Raw genomic sequence first — 24,206 nt, forward strand, 5'->3', positions numbered from 1 at the left:
AGACAGGGGTAATTGGAGATCGCAGGGAGAGGCCTCCATCCTGCAGTGGACATAAATATTGGCTGATGATGATGGTTATGAAGGGAGTTTTAATTCATGACTTAGGTATTAAAAATGCACTTGAAAGACAAAACACACAAACACACACAACAAGGGCACAGAAAAAATGAGGGCCCACACCAAGAGCAGAATGTTTTTCAGTGACTCATTATTTTGTGTCGGCATTTTTTCAAGTGTGCTACTGCAACTAAGTTGTATTTAGAGGGAATGTGGGAATGTCCAGCGGCAACGCACAGAAAAACTGAAGTGTTGCGTAGTTAATGGCTAAATGACAATTACTAAACCTTCGTTGTTGCCTGTGTAGATGTGTTGTTAAAGCTCTCACAAAGTTCCTCGCCGAGCCGAACAACCAAAGGCGGTAGCAATTCTATATTTGGAGAGAAAGGCTTCAACAGCAGTGGGAGCATATTGAAGAAGGCAAGACCTGGAGCTTTCACTTGACATATGTGCACTGGTTGCTTTTATTCGCGAAGCCATTTCCCCGTACACTTTGCGATCAATGGCCAAATTGTACCACACAGACAAACGCACCGATTTCTTGGCGTAATCACCGATAGAGACTTGTCTTTGAGCCTCACGTCTCGTGCATGACCTTCTGGCGTTTCTAGGCGTTAGTTCCTGTGGCCCTACAGTACTACCAAGTTTGTAATAATATAACGTGCCATTTTTATGTTTGCTGTGGAACAGCTTACCTGTAATAAGAAATTATCATATCATGAGAAGCCAACAAACAAATGACACCAAGGGCAACGTAGGGTAAATTACTTGTACTTACTAATTGAATTAAAGAAATGATAAATTAATAATGGAAATGAAAACGGATGAAAAAACAACTGTCCGCAGGTGGGGAACGAACCCACTTCTTCGCATTACGCGTGCGATGCTCTCACCATTGAGCTACCGCGGAGCCGTTTTGCCATCCACTTTCTGGGGTATTTACGTTTTACAAATAGAATTAACCCTGGGAGTGTTAGCCAGCGCCACCACTCACAAACCTAGGGGCGGATGTGGAACATCCTTTCTGCCGCAGGCGTCACGAGCACGTGATCTTTTTGGGTGATGGCAACTGGTTTTAAACCCACATATGCTACCTGAAGGCATCAGTGTTGCCGGATTCGAGCCCTCGTTATCTAATGAACGAGAAGAAAGGGAACCGAGGCACCCATTTTTATTATCAAATCATGAGAAGCCAACAAACAAATGACACCAAGGACAACATAAGAGAAATTACTTGTACTTACTAATTGAATTGAAGAAATGATAAATTAATAGAAATGAAAACGGATGAAAAAACAACTGTCCGCAGGTGGGGAACGAACCTACGTCTTCGCATTACGCGTGCGATGCTCTCACCATTGAGCTACCGCGGAGCCGATTTCCCATCCGGACAGTTGTATTTTCATCCGTTTTCATTTCCATGAATTTATCATTTCGTTAATTCAATTATTAAGTACAAGTAATTCCCCTAAGTTGTCCTTGGTGTCATTTGTTTGTTGGCTTCTTATGATAAGATAATAAAAATCGGGCCCGTCGGTTCCCTTTCTTCTCATTCACTACATAACAAGGGCTCGAATCCGGTAACATTGATGCCTTGAGGTAGCATATGTGGGTTTATTGACCAGTTGCCATCACCCAAAAAGATCACGTGCTCGTCACGCCTGCGGCAGAAAGGATGTTCCACATCCACCCCTAGGTTTGTGAGTGGTGGCGCTGGCTAACACTCCCAGGGTTAATTCTATTTGTAAAACATAAATACCCCAGAAAGTGGATGGGAAAACGGCTCCGCGGTAGCTCAATGGTGAGAGCATCGCACGTGTAATGCGAAGACGTGGGTTCGTTCCCCACCTGCGGACAGTTGTTTTTTGATCCGTTTTCAATTCCATTAATTATGATTTCTTTAATTCAATTAGTAAGTACAAGTAATTTCCCCTATGTTGTCCTTGGTGTCATTTGTTTGTTGGCTTCTTATGATATGATAATAAAAATCGGGCCCCTCGGTTCCCTTTCTTCTCGTATACTAAGAAATAGTGGCACAACAAAATATTCGCAGAATTCAGAGTGTCTTTATTTCTTGAGCGTGGCAAACTTCTTAATATTTCTTTAATAATGTGTTTTAAAATATAGATGGATAAAAAACTTCTGGCATTATCTACCCGTGTACTTAGATTTAGGTGCATGTTAAACAAGACCAGGTGGTCCAAATTATTCCGGAGTCACCCACTACGGCGTGCCTGATAATCAGATGGTGGTTTTGGCACGTAAAACCCCATAATTTATTAATTTCATTTAAACTTAAGCGAACCAAAAATAGAAATGAGCAAGTTTTGAGAATTGTAACTACGCCAAAAAGGCTCAAATGAGAAGAGACACGTTGAAATTCGTGACGTCACACTAACGTACGGGCTGTGGGGTTCAGGTGCGAAATAGGATATATATATATATATATATATATATATATATTCCCTTCGTTTTTTCTAATACTATTAATAGCAACATAAAGGAAACTAGAGTCCTTTAATAATACTTCATCGATCGAAACGGATTTAGTGTTTCGCTTTAGTGTCCCTTTAAGATGTACTGATGGAGTAAGTACTACTTCATGACTTAGGTATTAACAACGCACTTGGAAAACACACACACACACAAAGCAAGAACACAGAAAAAATGAGGGCACACACCAAGCGGAGAAATTGTTTTCAGTCACTCATTTTTTTGTGTCCGCATTTTTTCAAGTGCGCTACTGCAACTAAGTTGTATTTAGAGGGAATATGGGAATCTCCAGTGGCGATGCGCAGCAAAATTTTAAAAAATATTGCGTAGTTAACGGCTAAATGACAATTACTATACCTGCGTCCTTGCCTGTGTAGGCATGGTATTAAAACTCTCACAATGTTTCCTCGCTGAGCTGAAGAACCAAAGGTGGTAGCAATTCTATATTTGAAGAGAAAGGCTTCGCCGGCAGTGTGAACATATTGAAAAAGGCAAAGCCTGCAGCTTTCACTTCTCAAATGTGCACTGGTTGCTTTTACTCACGAAGCCATTTCCCCGTACACTTTGCGATCAATGGCAAAATTGAACCACACAGACAAAAGCATCGAATTCTTGGCGTAATCACCGATGAAGACTTCTCTTGGAGCCTCGCGTCTCGCGCATGACCTTTTCGCGTTTCGAGGATTGAATTCATGGCGCCCTACAGTAGCACTAATGTTGCAATAATATAACGTGCTATTTTCATGTTTCCTGTGGTGCAGCTTACCTGTACTATGAAATAGTGGCAAGACAAATATTCGCAGAATTCAGAGTGTCTTGATTTCTTGAGCGTGGCAAACGTCTTAAGATTTCTTTATTAGTTTGTTTCGAAATGTAGATGGTTAAAGAACTTCTGCATTCCATATATTCCCTCCAGAAGTCTTCACCCCCTTGAACTTTTCCGTAATCTTTGTGTACGCACTAAGTAGCCTGGCTACGCAGGCAGGAACATTTTATCTACCGTTTTTTTAACGAAATGCCAGAGGAAATGTCATCTGCGAATACCAAAAAAAATGAAATCAAAATTAAGGTGTTGGAATTGAATTGTTATCTATATGAACTCCTGTATTTCTTTTTACGTTTGAAATATATCATGAATATATGTATATATATTCTGTACTGCCGGACATTGTCGTCAAGCATTCAGCCGCGGATCTAGCAGGGGTGAGTTTGGATTTCGTTTTCGATTCACGATAAAATTATAAGTATATTGATATTCGAATTTATTGGACTATTTTTTCACAGGTTTCTTCTGAATGCGGATCTCATCAACTCATATTCTTGCGCTCAAGGTACGTGTTTCATGACGTTGATTTATTTGTGCCTTTTCGATGAATATCCAAATGGCAAGGCCGACACGAATAGGAACCGATGAAGCGCTTCCAGTGATAATTCGCCATACTTGAATATGATTAACTTCAGACAGCCAAGGACCATTGAAACCACAATGACCTTGATCAGTGTATTTTCGTATGACTTTATTGGGGGTTCACGGGCCCACCGGCGATAAGCTATAATAACAGTACGTGTTACATGTTACAATATTTTAAAAATATCACACGATACAGGACTAGCCCTAATACATTGTGTATGCAGCTCTTTTGATTCGCATTATCATAGGAAAATTATTTTCGTCATTCTGCATCCTTCTTTAGTTCCGGTTTTCCAGATCCCCAGTGCAAAGGAGGAAGTTGGAGCGCTCAAGCTCAAGCAGGCCTCCCAGTCTTTCAATAATTAAATAATACCACTTGTACACAATGGGGCCAAAGTGAAACCTACGTTTTAAAATGATTTTCTGGCACTTTTACGACCTAACAATAAAAGAAGCATGTAGGATTCATGGGCAAGTGCAAACATTTACGAGGTGTAAATTTCTTACACTATACTGCAGAACTTGAGCACTGTACACTAATCTGAAAGTGCAGGACCCACCATGCACTTAGTACAGCGGCATTTGCATATGCCGGCTCTTACGTTTGTAGGTGATACGACGTAAGGTGACTCTGTCGACGAAAGCGTTGTAATAATATTCAAAGTGTCCTTTGTGGAGCATTTGACTCTTAAACGCGAATGACGCATGTCAAGTGAAGTTTGTTGATAGCTTTCCTCTGAGATGCTTTAAACTTTATGTAACTTATGTCACAACATTTGGCAAAGCAACGTCATAAAATTACATGAATATGTGCATTCGTATATCATTAAGAGCAAGGAAGTGTTTTTTGAACACGAAACATTATTTTGCCCCGTCTAGTGACTTCGCAGTAGGTTAGGTTATGTTAGCCCTCACCTCCTCAACATGGCGCAACCCTCTCCTCATACAATCATCGGAGAAACTCCGGGCGCCGATCACGAAAACAGGCGCATGAGCCAAAGAATGCTTTTCACTGTGAACGTGCACCGCGTTTGCTACGAGGCGGATTCCTTCAGGAAACACGCATGTACATTGTCGTGTAAATCCGCGAAATGTTGCAAGATCTTGTCATAACAGTGGTCCCTGTAATGAACATGCAAAGTAGTCTTTGAAGATAGGTTTTCACGAGCGAACAATGACCAGAGCGGTTTAATTGCACTGCATGGTACTTCTGCTCATGGGCCTGCAGATAGCTAAAGCATTCGGCATTTCCCGTTATGGTAAAGGGCGAGCTGTACGGACAGCATGCAGAAGGCTGGCAGCTGTTTCCAGAGCCCGTAATTAAAATGATGTTGCTGCCAAACGTCGTTCAGCGTGCAGGGCGTGGCTGTGCCCATGGGCATCCCTAGTATTGCAAAAACGCCCGTATACTTAAATGTAAGTGCCGGTTACGAAACCCCAGGAGGTTCTCTAACTGGATCTAATCCACGCAATTAAAGCTGGACTCTCCCACTAAAGCATGCCTTGCAACCATATCGTAGTTATGGCAAGTAAATTCTCAGAATTTGTGCAACTAAGACGCATTTCTGCGACAGCTCAAAGCAAAGGACGTGATAATCCCGCCTTCTATGACCTCAGGAACCAGTGTGAACAACCTATCTTTCTTTGTGAGAAGGACTTGAATACTCCCAACCGGAAGCAATATTTAGTGATTTACCTTTTACTCATTTTAAAATGTGATGAATCAGAGGGTAAGATGGCCTCTTGAGTTCTTTGCACGCAAACCTAACAGGTGTGGGGACTTTAACTAAATATATGCAAAGGTCTGAAAATTGGATGCATTGCGCCTGCTTGATCTCCGATGAGAATTACAGTGAGGCTGAGAACTTGCTAATTATCATTATATGACAGACGTAGCCGTAGCAGTTAAGCCTGTCTGTGAGTCTACATTTAACATACCTGAAAAATCGTCGTCGTATCTAAATACATTACCGACGCCGAGTTTGGCTTTGTCGAGCTTACGCTCTTGTTGGCAGTCAATGCTGATATTCGGGAACCCATACCATTTGTTTGTGGTTGAGAGGCATTGGTACTGTCATGTACAGTATTACAATGACCGAGACGTGACTGAACCAGACATGGGCACCCTCTCGAGGGCGAGCCCTCGCGAAGGCCTTCCTCACCCTCACCTGCCCTCACCCTGTGCGGGGGAGGTGAGGATCGCTTTCTGGAAGATTGGTAAGGCTGTGCTGCGAGAGGGCGGACGTTGGGGGATGCGGGTGAGGGTGGGTGTGGTGACGATATGTGGCTAAATGGAGAAAAGGCGGTTCATGTTATTGAAGTATATAAAAGTCACTCAGGCCGTATGCCTGGTGGGTTTAAAGCTCAAAGTATTTAAGTGCGCTGACAGGAAGTCTCTCTAGCGCACATGTACGTCGAAGCCCGCTTAGAACTGACTAAAGTCATACAAGGCTGTTGACGTTAGCTGTTACTAAGCCTATTGAAAGCTGTAGCCACTGAAAGCGGCTTCGAGAGTGGGAGGAGTGACGTCAATCCGACATTGTATTTTAATGCGATAGCGTTAAGGGCCCCATGTCGCAGAAATTCCGGTGTCTGCGTCGGCGATGTTGTCCGTTTGAGAAATGTCATCTCCTATTGTATTTAGCTATAAGCATGTCATCATCATCATCATCATCATCATTAGCCCATATTTTATGTCCACTGCAGGACGAAGGCCTCTCCCTGCGATCTCCAATTACCCATGTCTTGCGCTAGCGCATTCCAACTTGCTCCTGCAAATTTCCTAACTTCATCATCCCATCTGGTTTTCTGCCGACCTCGACTGCGCTTCCCTTCTCTTGGTATCCATTCTGTAACCCTAATGGTCCACCGGTTATCCATCCTACGCATTACATGGCCTGCCCAGCTCCATTTCTTCCGCTTAATGTCAACTAGAATATCGGCGATCCCCGTTTGTTCTCTGATCCACACCGCTCTCTTCCTGTCTCTTAACGTCAGTCCTAAGATTTTTCGTTCCATCGCTCTTTGTGCGGTCCTTAACTTGTTCTCGAGCTTCTTTGTTAACCTCCAAGTTTCTGCCCCATATGTTAGCACCGGTAGAATGCAATGATTGTACACTTTTCTTTTCAACGACAGTGGTAAGCTCCCAGTCAGGATTTGGTAATGCCTGCCGTATGCACTCCAACCCAATTTTATTCTTCTGTAAATTTCTTTCTCGTGATCAGGGTCCCCTGTGAGTAATTGACCTAGATAAACGTACTCCTTTACAGACTCTAGAGGCTGACTGGCGATCCTGAATTCTTGTTCCCTTGCCAGGCTATTGAACATAATCTTTGTCTTCTGCATATTCATCTTCAACCCAATTCTTACACTTTCTCGATTAAGGTCCTGAATAATTTGTTGTAATTCGTCTCCATTGTTGCTGAATAGGACAATGTCATCTGCAAACCGAAGGTTGCTGAGATATTCGCCGTTGATCCTCACTCCTAAGCCTTCCCAGTCTAAGAGCTTGAATACTTCTTCTAAGCATGCAGTGAATAGCATTGGAGAGATTGTGTCTCCTTGCCTGACCCCTTTCTTGATAGGTAACTTTCTACTTTTCTTGTGGAGAACCAAGGTAGCTGTGGAATCCTTGTAGATGTTTGCTAAGATATTCACGTATGCCTCCTGTACTCCTTGATTACGCAATGCCTCTATGACCGCTGGTATTTCTACTGAATCAAATGCCTTTTCATAATCTATGAAAGCCATGTAGAGAAGCATAAGCATGTGCCTCGCGGTATATATGGCATGCGGTATGTGCGGGTTATGCCACACCATTCTATGGCTATAGTTGCTCGTACAAAGGTGTTCCTCAACATTTTGAGAATGGCAACACCGACAGCGCCAAACACCAACAGCGCATGTCCTTTATGTTAAATTTTCTAAGACTTGAATATTAAAAATGCGAAACAATAAGAGAAGCCTGAAAATGACGTATATTTCTTAGCGCGCCGTTGTTCACTACCTCAGGGTGCCCATGCACACAAGAGGCCGCGTTTCTGCCAGAAAGCCCGCCTTCATGCATAACGTTCGCCTCCACCGTTTCCCGGCAAACATTACGGTTGCATAAGCTGCAGTTGCCGGGAAGCGTGAGAAGTACGGGATCTTTGAATGCTAGCGCGTTCCACGGGCCAAGCTTAAGCGTCCTCCAAGTTCTCTTCATCCCCTGATGTCCAACGGTCAGTGCACTTCTTTATCGGAAGTAAACAACCTGGATTTTACCTTTCTTGCTCTAATAAACGGACAAATATTTGAGTTTCAAAATTTTAGTGTGAAGGTATTTTTGTCGGTGATATATTCAGTTGAAGAGAAAGTCTAATTTCGGGAGATCTGTGGGCCAAGACCTTCTTGGGTCTCTTTAAGTGAATCTGAGTGAAGCCGGCTGATTAGAATTTAGCTGAGTTTGAGTCCGAGTCATCCCGGCTGAGTATAATTCTGTTGAGTAAGAGTACAAGTGGGTCTCGCTTGAGTATAGATCTGGTGAGGTTGGATGCCAGGGAGCCTGGCTGAGTATAGCTCTGATGAGTCGGAGTACGAGTGATGCAGGCTGAGTAGAATTTTGGTGATTATGAGTCCGAGTGAGCTCTAAGCAAATATTATAATTGTGAGTGAGTCGGCGTGAGCTTCGTATATTTTGCCGACGTATGGTCAAGCGCCTAAAGGCAAAGCAGGTTGGAACGCTTTGACAATAGGAATAGCACTAGACAATCAGTGTTGTATGCTAAGCTCGTCGGGCGGAGCAAATGGTTTATTTGCAAATTGTAGAAAACCGAAGGTAAGAGAAAGATAGTAGCCTGTCAGCATGAGGTCGAGGGCGATGGAGGGCGGGTAAAGTTTTTGTGCGGCGGGTGAGGGAGGGCGGATTATTATATAGCGAAGCTGTTAGCCTCTAGTTCGTCGGGATTTTTCATGTCCGCGTATGCGGAGCTCACACAAAAATGTGGGCCGATCCCGGAGACTGTGCAAAGAAGCGGGAAGCGTACAGTGCGCTGCTTTTCCAAGAGGCCTGACATGACGTCATCAGGTGACATCATCACTTGATGAAGGCGTCATTGCGTGACATCACATTACGTGATCAGGCGATAGCGTCAAGTGACGATGCCGTTATTCTGGTACTATTCGAACAACAATCCGAAGCTATCGTGTGTGGAGCTTGTGCATACGTCCCACTTTACGGAATTTCTCACGCAATATACTTAGAGAAATTCAATTCGTTCAATAACGCACTTGCGCTTGGCGGAGCGCCTTGGAGATTGAGGATGCATGCTGCACTTCCGCACATGCCCGGTGCGCGCGTGATGTACGCGTGCAAACAATGTATTTGTCCTTGATGCGTGGGATCCCTGGCCGTTGGATCTGTCGCAGAGCGCGTGCGTCGACCATAATCAATATTATGGCAAAATTGTCCAAAAACCGCACCTCCATTTAGCGGCCGCAGCCACTGCAGCTCCACCGCGCCCACGGCCACTAAAAAGGGCTTTGCATTTGAGTTTTGGTCTAATATAAATATGTTTTCTCGTATATTCGAATTACAATCCGAAGCTATCATGTCTGCAGCTTGTGTGTAAGTCGTACTTTACGAATTCTCGGATGCAATTTACTTGGAAAAATCGAATTGTTTCAATCAGGCACTTGCGCTAGGCGGAAGGCATAGAGGAATGAGCATGTATGCTGCGCTTCCGCACACGCGCGAGCGTGCATGACGTACGTAGCTTGCGGTGGGGCTGCTTGTCTAACGTCGTCTGACGTCTGCACCAGATTCGCTGCATATCCTCTTTCACAGGGTGGAATGGAGGCTGAGTTTTTTATAGTTGAGGGCGAGGGAGGGCGGTATAGCGTTTCAACGTGAGGGTTAGGCAGGAAGACAAGAAATTAGGGCATTTGTCCACCTCTGTATTGGACTGCTCCGGCGGCGGCTGCGTGTGGCACGGCCGCGCGGGCGCTATCTTGAAATCGGTCTGCGACGCGGATAAAGTGCGCCGAGTGCTGATAGTTTCGATGTGCGCCGAGTTCTCGCTGCTTAGCTCGGGTTGAAGCGAGAGGCAGCACGAAGGTCAATTCGCTCGATGCTGCTGCCGCGCTTTCTCACTCGAGCGTTTTAACAGCGAGTGCGCGCGGTCATCGAGTGAGATGTGTTCGTGTTTTCTTATGCGCGCGTGACACCATTCGTGGTACTTTATTTAGTAAGCGAATGTTTACAAGGCTATTCGGCCGAAAAAATTACTATCGTTGCTTCATATAGCTGCCTACTTATTTGCTATCGCAATCGATGCTTCGCCTTTCCGGCGAAACTCCGATTTTTATTTTTTATTATTATGCGTAAACAAGTTCATTTCCCCGGCAGCTGCCAGTAGCCAGTGCCAGACCGATAGGCTTGCAACCATCTTCTATTTCTTTCAGAATAGGGCAGTTACAGGCTATTGCGAAAAAAGAATATTTCGGTTTTGCATATTAATGCATCTTTAGTACATATATGTCCCTTTGACGTGATGAGTTTTTACGGTTTTCTGACGTCGCGCGACAGACCGGCAAAGCAGGCGCAGCCCTGGATGTTTTGACCAATAGCGGCGGGCTAATGGCGAGAAAGGCGTACAACTGGAATTAACTTTTATTCGTTTGTTCGGCCTAATAATACATAATCAGTAAGTACACCCCATATAAGACGGGAGTTTTCGTAGCTTTCACAACGTGACGTGAGAGACAAACGAGGTGGGTTTCACTCGAAAATGCTTGACTAAACGTGGCTGGCTTATGGCAGAAATGGAATAGAAACAGTTGGGAATAGCTTTACGTTATACCGCCCATTTTCTAGGCTACTGTTTTATGGAGTGCCGGAATCTCGCACTTTGTAAAAATCAAACGCGATGATCAATCCACTCCCGCCCTTGTAGAATCCTGCAGATTTTTTGTGCAAGTTTGTGCTACTTCGGCTGCGTAGATGGCAATGTAGCAATAATATCTATCGGGCCGGTATGCTGAAATCCAACTTAAAGAACAAACGTTTCTGCATAGAGTGTGAATTTGGTATCGAAACGGTAGCGAGACCACACGCAAGTGCTTAGTCAGTACGCCTGGATGTCCGGGTTTGGGGAGAAATAATGAGTTATCTTTTAGTTTTTGCGACAGTTCGTAGTGTTTAGTATAGTGCTCTTTATGCAATGGCGAGAGAGAAAACGCTTAGTAAAGTTTTCAGAGCGTCGTCATTCCAGCTCGCCAAGCTATGTATTTATCAAAAATCTGATTTCGATGAACCATTTTTCGAATGCTCAGATGATCAAACATACGACCAACCATACTGGTGTCGTAGATGTTTCTGCTTACTCACCCCGCCTGCAATCCTTGATTTCTACAAGTTTCCTTGTCAGCGGAAGAAGTGCTATTGCGCAACAATAAAACTTGGAGGACATCTAAGCTTCGCCTTTAAGAGTGGAACGCGATTGCATTCAAAGATCCCTGAGTGATTTTCACGCTTCCCGGTAACTGCAGCTTATGTAAGCGTAATATTTACCTGGAAACGCTGCCGGCGAACGCTATGCACGAAGGCGAGCTTTCTGGTTCTTTTTTTTCCCGCCCTCCACACGGCGGGCGCCACCGCTGCCGCGGAAGCGCGGAGGCCACCCCCATCTGGATGGTATTGCAAGGAACCGAGCGGGACGCTCCGCTCCCACTAAGACAGATCGCAAACGGCAGCCGAAAAAGGGCATTGCGTTTGAGTTTCCGCATAAAATAATTATGTTTTCTCTCATATTCAAATTACAATCCGACGCTATTATGTCTGTAGGTTGTGTGTAAGTCGTACTTTACGAATTTTCTGCCGCATTTTACTTTGAGAAATTCAATTATTTCAGTAACGCCTATGCGCCACGCGAAGGGCCGGCGTGGTTCGGGATGGCCTTTAACGGACAACGCCGCCGACGCCGACACCGAGTTTTCTGTTACACCGGGCGCTTAACGCTCTCGCGTTAAGAAATGCATTGTGTATTTACCGTCTCGAAACTACACCGTAGTTTATGAGGGATGGCATAGTAGAGAGGCTCCGTATTACTTTTGTACCTCGGGTTTCTTTTTAACGTCCTCCCAAAGCTTGGTACGAGAGCGTTATGGTATTCTGCTATCAACAAAATGCGGCCACCGCGTCCAGTCATCAAACACGCGACTTCATTCCCGCCGCGAAACGACATCGCTAACGTGTTTCTTAAATTACTGCGCGTCGTCGGCGCTGTGTTTGTAGAAGCGAGTGTGGCTGCTTTGGCAGTCACGTCTGCACTTGAAACACGCATTCATTGTAAAACGAATGCATCAAACTGAAGCAACACAGGAATTGGTGTCCTATGATAAAAAAAAGCGCAGCTGTAACCCTCAGGAGTGTGAATCACATTTCTTTGGTAGCACAGATGTCTGCTTGTCTGTTTTTCTTTCTTGATATACGCGGCATGAACATCTGTCAAAAGCGCAAGGCAACCAAACCTGGAAGCTGTTTTTCGTACAGCTATCCCCATGAAAATACTTGCTGCTCAGCACGAGGTAGCGCTTTCGATCCATTTATAGTTGACTTATAAGCCATTTATGTCTTTAGCCGTTTGCAACATCTACAGAATGATAATTAGCTGCGAAAGCAACGGTTCCAACGTCAATTTTATTGTCATAAGGGAGGCTAGGTATCAACTTTGCTCGTATTTTTTTGAAGTTTGCTCGATATACGTGGAAACGTACAAAGTTTCATGCGAAAGCCGCACTAGCGCCTCGCTTGCTCTTTCGACGGGAAAAATTTTTCATGGCAATCAAAGCGTCCTTTGCTTTGTCCACGCGTACTACCCCGTGTTCTATTCAAGATATCTGAAGGTCCGCGGAAATCCATTTGAGGAATATGATCTTGCAATACTGACAAGGCGTGCACAATATTAAAGCGTGCAGGTATTTGAAACTGCTTCGGCCACGCATTGACATACCCTGGCACCCGTCTTTAGGCAAGTAGGCTGACTGAGTGCTAGTCAAGCTACTATGTACTGCCTGTTTCAATCGCATTTTTTAATGCCACGTTTTTCTACAACGCAGTTCACTTTCGAGGCGTCGAGCTGCTTTGCAGACTTCTGCTATTCTGACATGAAAAACTACAGGTGTGCTGCGGCGTAAGTAGACCGACATTCGATGACCACGAGAAGGCGCGTGTGACCTGAGCGCGTGTTTGCGCTTGCCGATCCGTGTGTAGCGTGCGTTGGAAAATCCTATTACTAACGGAATGCAAGCGTGGTGTGAGCGCGCACAAACAAACATGAATAGATCACACTTTGGCAGCAAGCGGATACGCCGCAGCGGCGAAGGTACGTTCTATCGCTTCAACGAAAACTGAGCGGCGAATGCATAAAGCAGAGCCGTGCGGTGCGAGCGAGCGACGAGCGCGGTTGTTGGCAGAGTGGAAGTGCGCCCCCCCCCCCCCCCTCCCCGCTCCCTCCGGCGCTGGCTTCCCGCTTCCTTGCTTGCGCGTGGGAGATTGAGTGCGTTCGCTCTCCGTGATAGCGCGTGTCCCCGCTCGCTTCCGCTCGGGCATACGGCACGCGGCGACGATTTGGGAACCTCACGGCGACGGCGACGGCAGAAATCCGGTTGAAGTGCCTGAGGCCATTGTTACGAAGCCTCCTTTTGCGCAGTGCGTCTTTTCTGCTGCCCATAGTGGCATTTTGTAGGGCATTATAGCATTTTGTCGACGACCAATATTTCGAGTACTGTGTGCAAAACTGCTACGCAGTTAACGCAATTGATACGGCGACTCCGGAGAATTCTTATTGTATATTTAACTTGGCATTCGGAAAAACGCTGTTGAAATTGCGCACCATACTCCTATACTCTCCTCCTTTTCGTCGTTCAGTTTTTTTTACAGTTACGGTATTCTTGGCTAGGCGCTGAGACGCGCTCCCTAAAGGGCTGCAAAAATAGTGCTACTTCCTCTCTACCATTTATTCTCTATTCTCACATCTCTTTCTATACTTGTCTGCTTGTTTTTATGTGTAGAAATACTCTCTGCAGGACCTCAGTGACACTTAATAATTTAGTTTTTGCTAGAAATAACGCTTACAAAGCTGTTAAGTTCAGAAGGCACTGTCAATAGGCTTACATGTACCGTTGGTAATTGTGCGTGAGTTGTCTTGGCTACGTAGTCTGGCGGTAACTACGTCGTAAAAAAAGAACAGCGCGAAGACGGACAAAGGACGGAAAGCACGAACGGAGACAGAAGTGCTGAATTCCAACTAAGTGTTTAATAAATCATACATACTTCTAATATAAGCGTGCTCGCACACGTGATCACAATCAAACAATCACTTTGCCAAGTTGCTATACACTGTAAACGAAAATAACGCAAAATGGGAGTAAACTGGTCGCCCCGTATCGCATTCCCGTTTCTGTTTTTTTTTTTTTTTAATACTACGTACCAGTGGGGCTGAACATTGACGACCATGCTGACCGTGTTTTTGGTTATAAAAAAGGGTTGTATTCCATGCGAAGCATTTCTTGGCGAACATTTGCTACTTTGACAGTATCTATCTATCTATCTATCTATCTATCTATCTATCTATCTATCTATCTATCTATCTATCTATCTATCTATCTATCTATCTATCTATCTATCTATCTAGCCGCCCACGACTTTGTGCTCTCATGGTTGTTTCGTTAACTTAGTATGTACCAAAATTAGCGCAGTATGACAAGAGTACATGAGGAACGTAAATGACATGTCATGACATGAATGTCATGACATGCTTGTCATGTAGGTCATGAAATAGCAGCGTACCTCTTAGTGCTACCATGGTCGTTTCGTTAACTTGGTAGGCACCGAAATTGCCATAGAATGACAGGAGTTTATGACGAACACAAGTGATAGGCCATGACATAAATGTCATGACATGCGTGTCATGTAGGTCATGACAATGACCCAGCAAAACATATTAACACTGGAAAACCACTGAAATGGGCTCGGACGTGGGTACCAAGTGAAGGAAACACTAAAGGATGATGGTATAAATCTTAGTCATGACAGCGAAAATGACAATTACTCAGCGAAAAAAGATTTACACTCAAAAACCAAAGCAATGGGTAGGAATGGGGTACTAGGGGAAGGAAAAGGCTAATGTTGTTTCTCGAAGTTATAGTCATGACTCTGAGCAAAAATGACAATGAATCATAAAAAAAGGATTAACACTCAAAAACCACTGAAATGGGTTCGGACGTGGATACTAAGTGAAGGAAACACTAAAAGATGGTGGTAGAAGTCATTGTCATGAGCATGACTCAGAAAGAAACGTTAATGACTCAGTGAAAAAAAGATAAACACTCAAACGCCACTGAAGTGGGCTCGGACGTCAGTACTAAGTGAAGGAAACATTAAATGATTGTGGTACAAGTCATAGTCATGAGGATCACTCAGAAAAAATGACAATGGCTCATCGAAAAAAGATTCTTCTTTTTCTTCTTTCTGGAGTTTTACATGCCAAAACCAGTTCTGATTATGAGGCACGCCGTAGTGGAGGGCTCCGGATTAATTTTGACCACCTAGGGTTCTTTAACGTGCACTAAGTACAACGCAAGCATACGGGCGTTTTTGCATTTTGCTTCCATCGTAATGTGGCCGTCGCGGCCGGGACGAAAAAATATAAACACTCAAAAGCCACTGAAATGGGTTCTGACGCGGGTACTAATAAGTGAAGGAAACACTAAGGGATGATGGTAGAAGTCATAGCCATGACCATGACTGAGCAGAAATGACAATGACTCAGCAAAAAAATTAAGACTCAAAATCCACTAAAATTGGTTCTGATATCGGTACTAAGTGAAGGAAACACTAAAGGATGATGGTAGAAGTCATATTCATGACCACGACTCAGCAAAAATGACAATGACGCGGCGAAAAAAGATTAACGCTCAAAAGCCACTGAAATGGGTTCTGAAGTGGGTACTAAGTGAAGAAAACACTAAAATATGATTGTAGAAGCCATAGTCATGACCATGACTGAGTAAAAATGACAATAGCTCAGCGAAAAAAGAGTAACACTCAAAATCCACTAAAATGCGTTCTGACGTTGGTACTAAGTGAAGGAAACACTAAAGGATGATGTTAGAAGGCATAGTCATGACCATGACTCAGCAAAAATAAAAAATGACTCAGCGAAAGAAGATTGACACTCAAATTCAACGTCGCCAAGAAAAACCTCCCAGAGCATCTAGAGAAGATTCCACACCTTCGCCACGCAATATATGCGGATGACATTACCATTTGGACAACTCGAGGCTCGGATGGAGAGCAGCAGGATGCTCTGCAACCGGCGGCAGACGCTGCCACCGAATACGCCAAAGAGTGCAACCTGTAATGCTCCCCCGAAAAATCCGAGCTCCTCGTTCTCATAAAAAAAATCCAGAAGAAAAAGCACAAAGAGAGAGGCCATAGAAATACACCTAAACCAAAAACATATACCCAGAGTCCAAACACTCAGCATACTAGGTGTCTCCATGCAAAATAGTGGTCACAATAACTACACTGTAAACGCACTACAACCGACTACAGCCTATCTCGCATGATCAATAGAATTGCCAGTCGCAGACATGTCATCAAGGAAGAAGACTTCCTACGCTTGACTCAGGCCCTTATCGTTAGTAGAGTCACGTACGTGACACCTTATCTGAACTTAACATCAACAGAAAAAGCCCAAATAAATGTGTTACTGCCGAAAGCATACAAACAAGCCCTCGGCCTTCCTCCAGGCACCGGAACAACGAAACTTCTATCCCTGGCCATCCACAAAACCTTCGAAGAACTAATTGAAGCACACCGACATGCGCAAATCACAAGCCTCAACCTCACTAGAACAGGCAGAGCAACACTTCGAAGGTTGCAATACCCCGTGGCGACGACCAACAATCAAGAAGTACTCCGCAAGTCCCTACATGAGCAAATAATGGTGGCCCCTGTTCCGCGTAACATGCACCCGGAATATCACTTGGGCAGGAGAAAAGCACGAGCGATAACAATAGAAAGGAGATATGGCACTCTCTCCACAGCTCGCTGGACAGATGCGGCCGTGCACATGTACCCGAATGGAGAGGGCATGGTAATCAGCGTGGCTGGACACAGAGCAAGAACTGGTATCCGCCTCCGTTCGCACGCAGAACGTCGCCGCAGCAGAAGAGGCCGCCATTGCCCTCGCCATCTCGGCATCGAGACAAAACGAAGAACTATATATTCTTACAGACTGTCAGTCAACATGTCGAGCCTACGCGAACGGCCATCTACATAAAATCGCATGCGATATTCTTAATCGCCTCAACGAAATACCCCGCACCACGATAATTGGGACACCGGGACACGAAGGTGTCAGCGGAAACCATCGTGCACACACGATAGCCCGAGGTCACTGCAACCGGGCACTGCAAGAGACGCCAGAAGACCCAAGTCCAGACACACTACAAACTTACTACGATATACTGCAGCACTACCGCCTTTCGAGAAGAACGATGCCGCCACCGCACCCATCCCTCACCAGAGCTGAAGCCACGACCTGGAGGCAACTCCACACCAACACCTATCCTCCCCTCACGCTCCTTCACGCGATGTACCCCACCCTTTATCAGCCCCTTTGTCCTTTCTGTACAGAGCGAGCTACCCTCTACCACACTACATGGGCATGCCAAACTCCCTAAATCGAAACGCAACGCACGAGCAGTGGGAGATGGTGCTGACCAGCTCGGCACTGGTGTGATGTGTGGTGCGCGACGGTGATATTTGTGGTGTACGACAAGGTGCGGTGCATTTCAAACAAGAAGCAGACGACAAGGAGAGCGCGCGCCGCTCTACCGCGCCGTGCCGAAAACGACGACGCCGAAGAGCGGCCAGCGCGTGAACACGTGGCACAAGAAAAGAAATCAAAAGAAAAAAGCCAATCCAATCACAAAAGAACACGGAGCCTCGAGCAGCCAATGAGAAATCGACGAGTCGACCAGAGCAGCAGAAAAAGAAGCCGCGCTGGCAGTAGGGAGAGGAGTTCCAGAAGCCGCACCAGGACAAGGTTGGCCACCGGATCGGGAGCTGAAGACGGCCGTCGGGTTCCGGACCCGAGCCACCAGGACTTCACCAGGCCGGGGCCTCCTGCCAACCCGTTCCTGGAAGTCGCCACTCTTCCTGATCGTAAACAGCTACCCGAGGCCGGCAAGCGTCTGCGCCCGTGGGCAGAACGAGAGCTGTCGGGCTACGGGCCGGAGCTCTACGACCAGCTGCCCGGCCAGAACGCCGCCGCCGTCAACCCCTGCTGCCAAGCCGCCTGCCTTCCCGGGCATCGCCACCCTGCCCGATAATCAACTGCTGCTGCCCGAGGCCGGTGAGCGTCTGCGTCCGTGGGCAGAACGTGAGCTGTCGGACTACGAGCCCGAGTGCCACGATCAGCTGCCCGACCAGAACGCCACCACCGTCGACCCGTGCTACCGAGCCGCCTGTCCTCTTCCTCCGAGCCAGAGCTGCCACGCTCTGGCAGCCTGTACGACATTCCGACACAACGTCTTTTGGTGAGACCAACAACGCTTCTCTCGTCGTCTCCTCTCCGCTTCGCCGCGTCGAGACTGTAGTGCATACGCACACCCGCAGCCTGCCCGAACTTGCTTCATATCATTAGCGTTCTAGCTACATGTTTTCATGTTATCTTTGTGTGTTTGTTTTATGGGTTAATTTTCGTTTCTAGTTTTATTAAAAGTTTATGTGTATGTTTCCCAACAAACGGCTTTGTCCTCTATTGGGTTCTGGGAGGCTTCGCCTCAGAGAGCCGCCAGAAAATATTATACAAAAGAACCTGCTCATCACAAATTGGCGTCCGCGACAGGACAAAGCCGTTTGTTTTCTTTTTTGTTGTTGTTAGTTTAAGAGCGTAGCAACATGGCTAGCACGCGAGAGCTGTTAGCTTTAGCGGAACGCATGGGGCTAGAGGGAGCAGAGCTAACAGCGTGGTTAGACAAGCACGAGGCGCGAGCGCGAGAAGAACGCGCTGCGGAGCGAGAAGAACGGGCTGCGGAACGAGAAGCGAGAAAAGATCAGCTTGAGCGCGAGGCACGTATTTTGCAGTTGCGTCTCAAGATCGCGCAGGCGGAACGGGCACGCTCCCTGAGACAGATTCGCGAGCTGGAGTCCTATGCAAGCTCTATTAATAAGCAAACGTTTGACGCAGGCTCCAGACTCAGCAGTTCGAAATATCTGTCTAGCGATTGCCCCGAACGCCGTCGCGGCCTTCCGTTCGAAAAAGGCACTAAACAAGAGCGCAGCAGATAAATGAGCAAAACACGGACCAGCCTAGGTCCTGGCATGAACCTCAGGGGCGCTGGGGATAGCTCAGGGAGCAGACAGCAGGCAGCTTCTCATGAAATCGAGTCACGCATGCGCACCTGTGCTAGAAAAAGCACCTTGGATAAAGAGGCGAAAATGCCGTCAGAAAGCCCGACAGGCTGGGCAATGGTGCGCATGGACTGTTACCTCGAAGAGGACAAAACCAGCAAGGAGGCACGCATGCGAACCAGTGCAACAAAAAGCACATCAAATGAAGAGGCATATAGACCTCTAGAAAGCCCGACGGACCGGGCAAAGGTTCGCATTGCCCATGACCTCGAAGAGTGCGTGGCGAGCGAGGAAACGCTCCCCCACTCTTCCGGTGTGCCCCTTGCAATGCCGACAAGTGGCCTCGTCAGGTGCGAGGGCCACCCAGATGAATCATCTCAAGAGAAGGTGAGCTTGCCTGACTGCGTCCCTGAAGACCCGATAGGTCTATATGAAATGTACAAGAGTATGGAAGTACACAGCCAGGAGACTTGTACAGAGTCAAAGGAAAAGGCCAGTTACTTTAAATACAAGGCCCATAGCATGTTAGTACTTAGTGACGACGCATGCACGCAAGGTCAGTACAAGAAGGGCCTGCTAGCTGAGGAGGCCTGCAACTTTGTTAAAGACCACCCTTCGGAGTTCCCTGATACAGGTCCTAGAGAATGTGAAGGGGAGTTATCGACTTTACATCTCCCCATGACAAAGGTCAGCAGATTTACTTTGCATTCGTGTAAGGTCGGGGAAGGCTATTCAGGTGACCAGGTCGAGGCTAGCAAAGCAGTAAAGCACCGGTTCCAGATCAATCAGGGGCCTACGTGTATGTGTTCTCAACGTCACAGCAAAGCGGCACCCGTGCTATCATCGCAAACGCGTAAACGACGCGCCGTTCCAGGGCGGATGTCCCAAATGCAAAAGAGACGCACGGTTCGTTTCACCTGGGACGCAATAACTTAAGAAGCCGATTGAATAGCCGGCTGCCATATCAGGATTTCAACCTTGGACAGAAACGTATTCGTTGTGAATAGAGGACTTGGTCTGCAACTTTGAATTATTTGAAGTGGTTTTTTTTTGTGAGTTTTATGCTGTGTATACTCAGTGAACTTTCCCGGCTGAAAAGTGAACGCCCAATGAGTGTTTTGTTTTGAGCATAAGTGTGAAAGGTGTCGCGCACTGACCGGCAGTTTTTCCTGTGGAAAAACTTGTCCCAAAAAGGGGCTTATGTGATGTGTGGTGCGCGACGGTGATATTTGTGGTGTACGACAAGGTGCGGTGCATTTCAAACAAGAAGCAGACGACAAGGAGAGCGCGCGCCGCTCTACCGCGCCGTGCCGAAAACGACGACGCCGAAGAGCGGCCAGCGCGTGAACACGTGGCACAAGAAAAGAAATCAAAAGAAAAAAAGCCAATCCAATCACAAAAGAACACGGAGCCTCGAGCAGCCAATGAGAAATCGACGAGTCGACCAGAGCAGCAGAAAAAGAAGCCGCGCTGGCAGTAGGGAGAGGAGTTCCAGAAGCCGCACCAGGACAAGGTTGGCCACCGGATCGGGAGCTGAAGACGGCCGTCGGGTTCCGGACCCGAGCCACCAGGACTTCACCCGGCCGGGGCCTCCTGCCAACCCGTTCCTGGAAGTCGCCACTCTTCCTGATCGTAAACAGCTACCCGAGGCCGGCAAGCGTCTGCGCCCGTGGGCAGAACGAGAGCTGTCGGGCTACGGGCCCGAGCTCTACGACCAGCTGCCCGGCCAGAACGCCGCCGCCGTCAACCCCTGCTGCCAAGCCGCCTGCCTTCCCGGGCATCGCCACCCTGCCCGATAATCAACTGCTGCTGCCCGAGGCCGGTGAGCGTCTGCGTCCGTGGGCAGAACGTGAGCTGTCGGACTACGAGCCCGAGTGCCACGATCAGCTGCCCGACCAGAACGCCACCACCGTCGACCCGTGCTACCGAGCCGCCTGTCCTCTTCCTCCGAGCCAGAGCTGCCACGCTCTGGCAGCCTGTACGACGTTCCGACACAACGTCTTTTGGTGAGACCAACAACGCTTCTCTCGTCGTCTCTTCTCCGCTTCGCCGCGTCGAGACTGTAGTGCATACGCACACCCGCAGCCTGCCCGAACTTGCTTCATATCATTAGCGTTCTAGCTACATGTTTTCATGTTATCTTTGTGTGTTTGTTTTTATGGGTTAATTTTCGTTTCTAGTTTTACTAAAAGTTTGTGTGTGTGTTTCCCAACAAACGGCTTTGTCCTCTATTGGGTTCTGGGAGGCTTCGCCTCAGAGAACCGCCAGAAAATATTAAACAAAAGAACCTGCTCATCACAACTGGAGGATCAGCAAAAGCTTATCGCCAGAGCCGAAAGTGCTGCCACCGCCGCTGGGGCCCTGGACTGAAGGCTCCAGCCACCACGGAGATCGACCCTTCTCCGTGCCCTATCAAAATAAAATTTTGTCTCTCTCTCTCTCTGACACTCAAAAGCAACTGAAATGGGTTCTGACGTGGGTACCAAGTGAACGAAACACTAAAAGATGATGGTAGAAATTATAGCCATCAGCATGACTCAGCAAAGATGACAATACCTCAGCCAAAAAAGGTTTACACTCAAAAACCACTGGAATGGGTTCGGACGTGGGCACTAAGAGAAGGAAACACTAAAGGATGATGGTAGAAGTCATAATCACGTCCATAACTCAGCAAAAATGAGGACTCAGTGAAATATGATTAACAGTCAAAGGCAACGGAATGGGTTCGGGGAGGGGGGGCACGAAGTGAAGGAAAAGGCTAAAGGTTGATGGCCGAAGTCATAGTCATGAGCATGACCAAACCTTTCTCCTTAAGGTCTCTTAGGTGTAGCTAAAGGGACTATATATATATGCGCATACACACTATACATTTTGGGCAATTTAGGACCCACATGAGCATTTCTTCTCTTCATCACAGCACACGAAGTGGACTAGCCTTTTAATTCTCGCTGCAACATCAAAAGAGGGAATAAAAAAGGAAAATATGCGCGTAAATTACATTTGATATTGTCCGAATTTCAGTTATATCCCTGTTACGCGTTTAGCCACTTAAAATATCTACAGAATTCGATATTTTAAACAGAGATAGTATGGCTGAGATAATATATTTAAAGTCATAAGTGAGGTTCGGGATAAACACTGCCATTTTTTCGAAGTTTGCTCGACGAACGTGGAGAATGGAGCTTGACGTACAAATTTTTATACAAATGCCGCGCTAGGCGCCTCGCTCGCCCTTTCGACGGGAGACGATTGTTCATGGCAAACAATGCGCCCTTTGCTTTGTCCGCGCGTACTATCACGTGCTCTGTACGATATTTATGAAGGTCCGCGGAGATCAATTTTAGAAACACTCTCTTGCGATACTGACAAGACGTGTACAGTATTGGAGCGTGAATATATTTGAAACTGCTTCGGCCTCGTATCGGCACGCGCTGGCACCGTGGCTAGGTAAGTAGCCTGATTGAATGCTAGACAAGCCGCTATATAGTGCTGGTTTCAATAGGATTTTTAATACAATGTTCGACGGAGTTCACTTTCAAGGCTTGGAGCTGGTTTGCAGACATTTGCTATTCTAACATAAGAAACAGCGTCAGTTTGAAGGAATAGAGAGAGAGAGAGAAATTATCTGGGGCCAATCCTAAAAAGCCTCCGTTTGCACAGTGCGTCTTGTCCGATGCCCATAGTCACCATTTTTTAGTGAATTCATGGCATTTTGTCAACATCAATATTTCGTGTAGTGAGTGCAAAACTGTTACGGAGTGAACACGATTGCTATGGCGACTCCAGAGAATTGTGTTACTTCTGGTCTTCGTTATTCTTTGTTTAACTTCGCACTCTGAAAAGCACTGTTCAAACTGCGCACCACGCCAGTATAATGTCCCGCTCTCCGTCGTTCTGTTTTTTCGAGTTGCGGTATTTTTGTCTCGGCGATGAGACGTGCTCCATAAAAGGCGGCAAAAAGTAGTGCTTCTTCCTATCGCCATCTGTTTTATATTCTACCACCTGTTTCTATCCTTGCCTGCCTGTTTTATGTGTAGAAGATGTCTCTCTGTAGGGTTGGAAGGTAGGAAGTGGGGGGGGGGGGGGGCGCATTATACTTCTCGCGGCCAGGGAGGCAGCAAAGCTTTGGGGGGAGGGTATACGGCGGTGAGGGGGCGCGTTCTACTGCAGGCGGCCAGGGCGGCCGCGCGCGCCTGCCGAGGCTGCTGATTCTTGAAAGTCATCTGCGACGGGGACACAGTCCACCGTGCGCTGTGTTTTCACGCCTTCGTTCGCGTTGACGCGAGAGGCAGCACGAAAGTCAATTTGCTCGGTGCTGCGGCTTCGCTTCCTCACTCAAGCGTTTTGACAGCGTGTTTCCACGGTCATTGAGTGAGTTGTGTTCATGTTTGCTTGTGCGCGCGTGACACCATGCTTCTTAATTTAGTTAGCATGCCTATGTTTACAAGTTTATACGACCGATAAAACTACTATCCTTACTTCGTATAGCTGCCCACTAATTTCCTGTCACGATAGACCAACTAGCCAGGTCACACACATTGGTTACTACTACGCCAATTGAACCCAGAGAAGGGAGGTTTAAGCTATAAGAGGAGAGTTCCTGCTGAAGCCATTAGAAATAGTAAACGACTTGTATTGTCAATGTCTGCGCTAAGAGATGCCGACATCACGTCAGCACAACAGCACAACGTAGCTTAATTTTAACATCACGCATTTATATTGTAACGAAGAAGGTTGACTGCAGTCTCCTCCATGCCCGGCTCATGCCTTCAACCATGTGGGAATCGATCTGTATCGCCGCTACCGTAAACACCCCGTAGCAAACGATGGGTTATTGTCGTA

At 46.6% G+C, this 24,206-nt stretch overlaps 1 protein-coding gene and 1 non-coding gene across 2 annotated transcripts in view; both read left to right on the forward strand.

The window, feature by feature from the left end:
* Positions 1-1,841: 1,841 nt before the first annotated feature.
* Positions 1,842-1,913, forward strand: Trnat-ugu (transfer RNA threonine (anticodon UGU)). The gene has a single exon. It is a non-coding gene; the product is annotated as a tRNA-Thr (tRNA).
* Positions 1,914-22,669: 20,756 nt separating this feature from the next.
* LOC119444973 (glutathione hydrolase 1 proenzyme-like) overlaps positions 22,670-24,206 on the forward strand; it is a 134,700-nt gene continuing 133,163 nt past the window's right edge. Inside the window, exon 1 of the mRNA XM_049664824.1 lies at positions 22,670-22,811. The gene's annotated coding sequence lies outside the window, so the exon portion shown is untranslated. The remainder of the gene's footprint in view (positions 22,812-24,206) is intronic.

Source organism: Dermacentor silvarum, chromosome 3 (genome assembly GCF_013339745.2).
Source record: "Dermacentor silvarum isolate Dsil-2018 chromosome 3, BIME_Dsil_1.4, whole genome shotgun sequence".
In the NCBI taxonomy this organism is placed as follows: domain Eukaryota; kingdom Metazoa; phylum Arthropoda; class Arachnida; order Ixodida; family Ixodidae; genus Dermacentor; species Dermacentor silvarum.